We start from the raw sequence: 10,437 nt of genomic DNA, 5'->3' as shown, positions 1-10,437 counted from the left end.
ATTTTTGTTCGGTGTTTTCCAACTGACAAATTACTATAGTTGACTAAGAATAGTAGAACTGCCTCACACTAACATACATATGTGGTTAATTAAAAGGATAAAAAAAATTCTATTTCTACTTTATTATATTTTATATTTCAAAAAAAATAGTTTATTATATTTTATATTATAATATTTCAGAATAATAAAAAATAATATCTTAAAATATTTCAATTGTTTACAATATAAAAATATATTAAATTCTATTATTTATTAAATTTAAAATTTAAAATACAATAAATGTAAATTAAATACACATTAAAATATTTAATTTTTTTTCTAAAACAGAGATTTTTATTGAAAATTAAGAAAAAATACTTAATATAATGTATATAACCACCAAAACTTTTTCCAAATTTAATATAATGTAATTAATATTTATAAATAATACATATTTGTTTTAGTGCTAAAATATCAATAGTACATTTTAAATTTATTCAAATCAATTTAGTATTGAATTTTTTAATAAATGTTTTAAGAAAAATTCAAAAAAAAATTATGTTATTTTTTCGAAAGAAAGGTAATTAGTTATGTTAAAAGAATATCATATGTAGTACTGTAATTATTATATATTATAGTAGTTATTAAATAATTACTACTAATAAATATAGTTATTTGACTTGAAGAAAAGTAAATGCTAAATTTATTAAACATAAAGCTAACATAAATAACAATGGCTGATACTACATTAATTACAAATAACGTGTAATATGCTATAAAAAATTGAAAATTAAAATTTCTTATTCTGATTAATAACAAGAATGTTACGGCACAAATAAAGTACCTAAATAATAAGACAGAAATCAAACTCCGAACTAGATGCTTAAGAAGTTTTATTATCTACCAGTTATGTTATATCTTATTGCTATGAAGTGTGAACTAATTAGCATTTTCACAACACATTAATGTGTTATATTTAATTAATGTTGCATTTAATATTATTATTTAAGTTAAATTTATGACATATTTATACCATTTAATACTATTTCTCAAGTCAAATAACAAAAAAATATTATTTCATAATTATAATATTTTTTAAAATACAGCTTTTTAACGTAAGAAAATCATACTATATTTGATAATTACAATACAAACTTTGTACTCCCTATTAATACAAAATTTGACTTATCTAAAAAAAACAATATAAACTGAAGAAATATTTTTGAAGAAAATTATGTATTCTGTTTAATTAATATATATCATGGAAATATAATTATTTAATTTTGTATTTAATATTTTAGTATATATATTAGGATATTAAATATAAAATCAACTTAAAATGAATTTCTATACTAATTTTATTTTTGAAAACACAAGAGAATTTTTGTACCAAATTAATTAAGTATAGTAAGTGTCTCCAAATGATAACTCATCAAGCGGTAAGAGATGTGGGTTGGGTGGGGAAGGTCAAGGGATAAATATCTAGATGGTGCATTTTATCTTTTCAATGTACAAAAAATTAAATATAATAAGTATATTATAAATATTTATTATAATTTATTTAATTTATATAAATATTTTAATTACTAAATATTATAATTATTGAACATATTATATATAGTTATTTGACTTGAGCAATAGTATTAAATTCGATATTTATTAAAGTTAATTTTGCATTTAATATTTTTATTCAAGTAAAAAAACTCTTTCATTAATGGCATACACAAAAAATTAATAGTGTACAATTTTAGATGGGTCAAACTTATTCAAGATGACAAATCATTCCTACAGTTTTAGTTTTAGGGTTGTCTAGATTACTTATAAGAAAGTTTGGGTTAAGTAACCCATCATCCAATCATATTGAAGATAAATGAGTTAGAATTTCTATATTTTATTATTAATTTATTTCTAACTCACATATCTCTAATGTGATTAAAAGATGAGTTATTTAACTCAAACTTTCTCATGGGTCATTTAAACAACCTCCCAGTAAAATTAAAAGGGATGTCAATCTCTTTAAGACAAAAAAAAAAATCCACTTTCTCTTGTCAGTAAGGATACGAGGAAGAAGAGTACCATAAAAAAAATTAAAACACACCAAGACGGCCCCATCTTCATATAATTCTTTACTTTGTGAAAACTAAAGTTTATAATACCATATAACAAGAAGTACTAAAGCATTGAGAGAATCATTTATTTGGTTGTAACAATACGAACAATCCTATTACATTAGGGCCCTTTCAACATTGCACAAAAGTCCTTACTTTACGTTCATCTAGCACTAAAAAGGCTACTCCTAGTAAAAAGTGGTAGAATTATTTCATGCTAATAAAAAATGTACTATATATTTCGTTCACATGTGATTATCAACGTAAAATGTTACTAGCAACTAGTGAAAGCAATCATGTAAAGAATATATATGAAATCAGGCATCGGTTCTAACTACCAATCATCCTACTAGAGCTTTAATCTATTAAACTAAAATCTATCAAAATTCATGTATTACAAAGGCTGCATTAGGGTAACAACACTAACTATTGAATTAAATTTCACACTAAATCATACTAATTTAAACTTGGTAGCATTTAAGTTGTAAATGTCATAGTTGGAATTTATTTTAAACATCTTACCATGATAACGACCTACTAGAAATGGATGGACATAAAAATTAGACAATGAAATTGTTAAAAAAAAGGCTTAAAGAAAATTGAACATCGCGCGTCATCTCAAAAATCTTTGTAGTCACCTTCAAAGTTGGAGCTAAGAGAATGAGAATCAAAGTTTTATTGAGGAGAGATGGTTCAACACAGAGGGAGAGATATGTGAATTCGAGCCATAACGAGATTGTCCTTTACATAAAGATGGAGATGAAGATGAAGCTAAACCAACGAATTCATCGAGCAAACCTACAAAAGAGATAGGAAGAATAATGTAAAATTTATCAATAGAGTAGTTAGCTCTAATCAAATAAAGCCAAGATGCGGAGTAAAAATCATAAGGAAAATTGGCAGTAGAAAATTAAAGTGAAGACAAATAATGATATTTTAAGGTGGAAGAAGAAGGAGGAGGAGTGGAACGATGATCCCAACAAATGAGCAAAAAAGATTGTTTATATTCAACTCAGGATTAGGATTTGATATGCTAAGTTGAACATATATGATTACGATATTGTTACTCGTTAAAGATAGAGATACAAATACTCCACAAGAATTTTGAAAAGTCCAAGTTACAAGTAAGGATGTGGACAGACAAACACACACACACGCCAATAAGTTTAGGGCCTCTTGAGGCAATAGGGTTTATTGGCTTGGATTGTTTTCTTTTTGTTGTTTGCTTTCAGTGTTGCTTTTAGGGTTGCATTGTGTGGTTTATTTTTGTTAGATTTGAGTTGTTTTTGTTTCGATGTATAGTTCATCACTCATATGAGAGAGTAGGTCTCGCAACTATTATTTTTCATGAATTCAAGTTATGCTTTCGGGAAAAAAAAAACACACGCGCATATAAAAAAAATATAATTCTATATAACCTTATTCAAATTTGCATAATAGATAGTGCAAATCAAATTCACATTTGAGTAATATAACATAAAAGAAGATTACGATTTGTTCGTTCAACCTAACAATCATATTAGCAAGATCAACTGAAAAAAAAAAGAGCAAACTCATAGTACTAAAATCAAATAAATAAAAAGGACAACTAAGATCAACAATTACATTTATATACAATATATTATAGAATAACAAGGCAAACACTTGTCAATAGATGACATATATACGAGGGATAAGGGTGGGGGTTAAGGGAGGAAGGAAGGAAGAGGAAAAGCAAGCAAGAGAGAATGTGTGAGGTTTTTGTTTTTTTGTGAGTAATCAGTAAGCCTAATGTTTGAAAGAAAAGGTAAAAAAAAATTGATGCAAATTTTGGTATTAAGTATCCATGGAGTACCACAAAATACTTGAGAAATACCTCTGAATTTTCAAGTTTTTTTTCCGAGAGGTTGTTGGCCTAGGTTTGTTGAGAACATAGTCTCTTAATACCATGTAATAGAGAAAAGATTGAGAGAGAGAAGTACAACATGTAGTATAAAGTACTACTGAAAGTATATCTGGATGTGGCCACACTCTATATTGAGCCCTAACTTTAAACATAACCCTAATTCCTAACAAAATGTAACATCCTAAAATATATATTCAATAAACTAATCAAACTGAGTGAAAATTTTAATTTCGAATCACCTAGAAGTTGAGATACACAAACACCTTTAACATGAGATTAATAACATTGTTTCTTTTTTTGAAAATTCTCTAAAGCACCCTTTATTTTGTTTGAAAATCCACTATGTTATGCATCCAGTACATACCCACGCGATATACTGCGTACCCATACCTAATATAACATAATATATGTTTTTTTAGTAAAAGTTTATATACCTAAAATGCCATAGCGCAAGACACGCTACGAGAGAAAACAAGCACGAGTGGTCTACTGCAACAAAAAGAGAGAAGACCACCAAAAAAATGAACAAATGGAGGAGATAATACCAGCGACGATGACGGTCCTGCTCGCTTGACAGTGAAAAGCCCCTAAGCCAAGGGTGATCCAAGGAACCCCGACGACGAATCAGATCGGAGAAAGAAGAAATGTCTTTCAGTCAAGGATGCAGTGCGAAACGGGGACGGTGATCCAAAAAGGAGGGAGGAGAAAAACCTTTCTCCTTGCTCTATCTTCATCCTCTTTGTTGATGGCATCTCAGATTGCATCGGATATCAAAAGGTTCGTGGGTTGTTTACTCAATTTGGGAGGGTTGTTAACCTTTTATCCAGAGGTAGAGGAAGACTGGAAGGATGTAGAGGTTCAAGTATGTTAGGTTTTTTTTGCTGGAGGTGGCATCTCAACCAACCAACCTTCTCAATGGGTTTCGCCTGGCTGAAGGAGTTAATGCCACTTTTGGAGAAGAGGAGGATCAAGCAACGATGGACTTCTCTGAACATGAAGATTTGATGTTCGCAGGTCTTGATAGAGGATGCTCGGCAGATCCTAGCTTTCCTCCCTTGATGTTATTTCCTGAAATTGTTGGTGAGAATTTTCTTGTTTCCTCTGCTTATTTTGAGCCATTTGTTGTCTCCCCCTCTCCCTCTTTCAGGGTTGTTCTTGCTCTTGAGGTTGTGGAGGCAGTGCTTGATGTTCCTGTTGAATTACTTGTTCATGAGGATGTTGTGAAAATCCCTTAGGCTAGGGTAGACCTAAGAAGGTGGTGGTAGCGGGAAGCAAGAAGCAGGGCCATCCCGAGTTGCTCTGCTTCTGCGTCAATCGATGTAGGCATTATGAAGGCGACAAGGAGAGAGCTGATGGTGTTGCTAGAGGATTTTTCTAAGCCTTTTGGTGTGAATGTTATCCTGAAAGGAGAAACACCTAGGCCGACAATGTGAATGCTCAGACATTTATGTCCAATCCTAGACTGCAACTCACATCAAAGCGCATCAGGCTCCTTAGTTGCGGTCGAGGGCGTCTTTGGGTTTTGCTTGGAGTTTGGGGTCTTTGTGAGCTTTTGGGGTCTCTTGTGGGGCTTTTCAATGTTCTCTAGGCGGTCTTGTATATGCTTTGAGGTCTTGTTTCTCCGGGTTGGTGTTTTCGTGTTTAGAGATGTTTTCTGCTATTGCTACTTTTTGCTCCTCTTTTTAAAGGGTGTATGTCCTGATTATTTCTTCAACCTCATATCAATATAGATTTTGCTTTAAAAAAATAGATGGAACTCTATTATATTATATTATAATATAAATATTATTTAATATAATATTATATAATAGTATATTGTATTATATTATATTATATAATGCTATATTATATTATATTTTTTTTTTTGGTTACAAGGAGGGTTTAAGCCCGAAAAAAGAAACTACACACGAGTAGACCTGGGGAAAGAAACCCCTGAAACATCAGCCAGAAGCAGCGACGAACAGTTAGGGGGAGCCCTCTCAATTACATGAATCCCAAGAGTTAAATCATGAGCCATATTAGCTAGGCAGTCAGCAACTTGATTGGCCTCCCGCCTCACATGAACAACTCTAACCTCCCACGCTCTCTCCATCCAAGCTCGAATTTGCCCCACAAGACCACCATAGGGATGCCACGGGTCACACCCAAGGGTGACAAGCTGAACTGCAACACTGGAATCACTCTCAATAATTACTTTGGGGAAACTCCTGCGCCAAGCAAGCGAAATAGCAGAGAAGATACCCCAAAGCTCCGCCCATAAAACATTGGAAGAACCAAGATTCCTGCAGAAACCAAGCTTCCACTGACCAAACTCATCCCTGAAAACCCCGCCACTGGTTGCCAAGCCCGAAGAGCCCCGCACTGAACCATCCGTGTTACATTTAATCCACTGGGGTGGAGGGGGTGCCCAACGGATTTGCTGCACAGTGTACTTACGACTACCAGCTACAGTAGAGGAACGAACAGTCGAAACGCTATGAGAGTGCTCCAGTTGAAGTCTCAAGGCTGAAGTGAAAACATGGTGTAGGTCAAAAGTGATTCCCTGGAAAACAAACTTAGAGCGCCACGACCAGATCGACCAAAGAAGAAGCCCAAAGTTAAGGAATATCCCACTCGATAGTGGCTGCAGCGAATCATTCTGGAGATTATTCAGCAACCATGGTCGAAAGTCACACTCAAAGAAGGAAGCCTGCATAGAAGGACGAACATGCTGCTGCCATAAAGGTCGCACTCTGCAACAGTCACGAAACAAATGGAGCGTAGTCTCCGGCTCCTCTTGGCACAGCGGACACAGCGCATCCTCATGGGCCTATAATGTGTAATTCTCTCCGGACTATCTATCTTAGGTATCAGAACAATCAAGGTCTCATTCACCTGGCTGATACGAGAAGGGTCCGCAAAACACCGCATGACAAAATCAACTGTTGAGTCACCCACAGTATGCCATTGAGAGTGAAAAAAGATAGGTTGAAACCCATCTGGGCCCGGGGCTTTGAGAGGACCCATGCTGAACACTGCATCCTTAATCTCACTAGCATCAAACTCTGCTTGGAAGTGATTCAGAAAAGCTGCAGGGAGGGGAGAAAAGGACGTAGAACAAGTAAGACTCTCTCCACCACCCTCATCCATGTAGCTATCCCTGAAAAAAACAAAGGCAAGCTCCTTAAGAGCATTATAATCAGTGATTAGATCACCATCCTGATTCAAAAGAGCCTCAATTCTGTTCCTCTTTCTACGAACCAGAGTTGCTGTATGGAAAAAGGAAGTGTTCCGATCTCCAAATTGGAGCCATAAACACCTCGATTTCTGCATCCAAAGGAGCTCCTCCTGAACCAAGACGGCGTTATACTCCTTCCAAAGAGACCTCTGAAGGGTATCAAGGCCCCTATCAAAAGCCATGCTAAGCCTCTGATTAATCCCCTCAAGCCTCCTAATCAACCGCCTCTTTCTTTTGAGAATATTGCCAAACACCTCCTGGTTCCAAACAAGCACATCCTCACGGAAGCCATTAGAAGAATGAAGCCAGTCGTCACCTCGCTGCCAAGACTCCTCCACCACCCGGGGGAAATCATCATGAGTTAACCAGCTAGCCAGAAACCTGAACGGGCGCACAAAGTGACGCTGCTCCACAATGCCTGAAGATGCCATAAGAATAGGCTTATGATCAGACTTCAACTGAGGGAGATGAAGAATGACCGCCTCTGGAAAGTAGTGCAGCCAAAGGGTATTACAGACACCTCTATCGATCCTCTCCCTCACACCCCTCCCCTCCCAGGTGAAGGGTGGGCCCTTAAAACCCATATCAAAAAGGCCACAAGCTGTGAGACAAGACTGGAATCGCTGCATAGAAGGAAGATTCAACGCACCTCCCCCCGCCTTGTCACTCGCCTCTAAGTACGCATTAAAATCACCTAACACCATCCAAGGAGCATCATGATTAGGAAGAAGACTCGGAAGAGCCTCCCACAACTCCGCTCTCAAAGGAGCATCATAATTAATTATATTATATTATATTAGATTATACTATACTCCCTCCGTTTCTATATATAAGTCTCAAATAACTAATTCTCTTAGATTAAGAAAAATAGTTATTAGTAATAAATTTGTAAAAAAAATGATTTACTTTCCTAGATTACCCTTATTTACTTTCCTATGATTTTCTCTCTCCAAGTTAATACTTCTAAAGTTTATCATCTCTTTCATATTAAATGTGAGGGTGAACTTGGAAAAAATTATTTAATGCTTCCTAGATATTAGAAAGTGACTTATATTTTGTAACAAATTTTTTTCAAAAAATGTGACTTATAATAGGGAACGGAGAGAGTATATATTATAATATATTCATATATCAACAAAAAAAATTCCTTGAATTTTACATTAATAACATTATTAATTAGTCAAAAATAAATTTATATTATTAGTTATATTAATTATTAATTATTAATTCTCAACTTCTCATATATAAAAGAAAAATATTAAAAATGTAAAAGTGTCTTGATATTTGCATTGAAGTCGCCTTTAATTTCTTAAAGGAAACAATTAATTATATTAACTAATAATTACAAATATCTCATCTCATATAGAAAACTAAAATATTAAATATAAATTACTTAAATTTTAATTATTAATCATAAATTAAGAAAGATAATTATACTATTAAAATTATAGTAATTATTTATATTATATTATATTATATTCATGTATCTATAAGTAAAATTTCCTTGAATTTTAAATTAATGACACTATTAATTAGTTAAAAAAATTATATTATTAGTTATATTAATTATTAATTACAAATTCTCAATTTCTCACATATAAAAGAAAAACATTAAATATGTTAAAGTGCCATGAACTTTGCATTGAAGACGCCATTAAATTTTTTAAGAAATAAAATTATAGTAATAAAATAAAAACAAATTAATATTTTTATATATAAAAAATTTATTAATTAATACTGTTATTTAATACATAAGTAAATTTCCTTGACCTTTACATTAATGATGATATGAATTAGTTATTAATAACTTTTATATTGTAAATTTTACTAAGGTTGTGTTTGGCCCAACTTTTTTGTAGCTTAAAAGTAAAAGTTGGGCCAAACAATTTTAAAAAAAACTACTCAAAATAAAAGTTACTTATAATTTACTTATTTTTTATGAAGGAAAACATAACAAAAACTCTAACATAAAAGTTAAATCTGAGTAACTTTAATCTTAAAAGCTACTTATTTTATTGTGCTTTATGTCTTCACTAAGCAACCAGTTCTTGGGTCTGCTCCCCCCGATGGCTTCATCTTCTCCGTCACATCCTCCCAAACCAGAACTGGGTATAGAGCGGCTAGGCTACTTATCTCCCAGATTTGTCATCTCCCTCTTCCCCATCGCACTCTGATTCTCGTACTGCAAGAGCAAGGAGGGAGCTTGAGGTGATTTGATGGTGGACGAGAGCTTTAGGTGTTTGGGAGGTTCTCATTTATCTTCGATTATTCAGTATGTGTAGCCATGTACTGATTTAAAAAAACGGAAGGCTTAATTTCAATTTGGGTCCCTAATGTTTCAGAAATGTGCGATTTGCGTCCCCCGTGTTTAAAACGTGCGGTCAAGCTCCCTGACGTTTCTAAAACGTGCGATCGAAGCCCTTCCGTCCATATCCATTTGGCTTCGTCTGTTGACCAAACGGAGCTGCGTCCACGTGTAATAAAACGAGCGAATTTACTCCCTGATCTTTCATCTTTATGCAATTTGACTCCCTAATATTTAAAAACAGAATTTCAAAAAATAAATCTTTAACAGATTGTGACAAAAAAAATCATTAATTTGTTTCAGAAAAAAAGCATATCATTAATCTTGAATAAAAACAAATCATTCATTATCAAAGTAACACAACCTGAAACAGTTTCAAATCAACAACAATTCAAGAAAAAAAAATTGAATCTTCAGTTCATGTTCGGTAACAAAACAACACATTTATCAAGAATAGTAATAACAATTTTCTCCCTAGTTCATCTTCCACTTTCAAACACACACATTTCTATCTATCTTTCATGAAAAAACAGATCCAGCACAAACAAAAAACACATAAATGGCTATGGTGAAGAGAGTGAGATTACAGGTCAAAAAGATGAATTGATTTGAATTTTTTATAATTTATATTTAGTTATATTATGATATTATTTAGTTTTTTAATTAAATTGTTTTATTATAAATTTTATTGAAACACGAGGGAATAAATTTGCTCGTTTTAAACATTAGGGAGGAAAATTGCACAAAGATGAAAGATCAGGGGGTAAATTCGCTCGTTTTATTGCACGTGGACGCAACTCCATTTGGTCAACAGACTGAACCAAACGGATATGGACGGAAGGGCTTCGATCGCACGTTTTAGAAACGTCAGGGAGCTTGACCGCACGTTTTAAACACAGGGGACGCAAATCGCACATTTCTGAAATATCAGGGGCCCAAACTG

Source organism: Lotus japonicus, chromosome 4 (genome assembly GCF_012489685.1).
Source record: "Lotus japonicus ecotype B-129 chromosome 4, LjGifu_v1.2".
Taxonomy (NCBI): Eukaryota; Viridiplantae; Streptophyta; class Magnoliopsida; order Fabales; family Fabaceae; genus Lotus; species Lotus japonicus.
Note: the sequence above shows the minus strand (reverse complement) of the source record.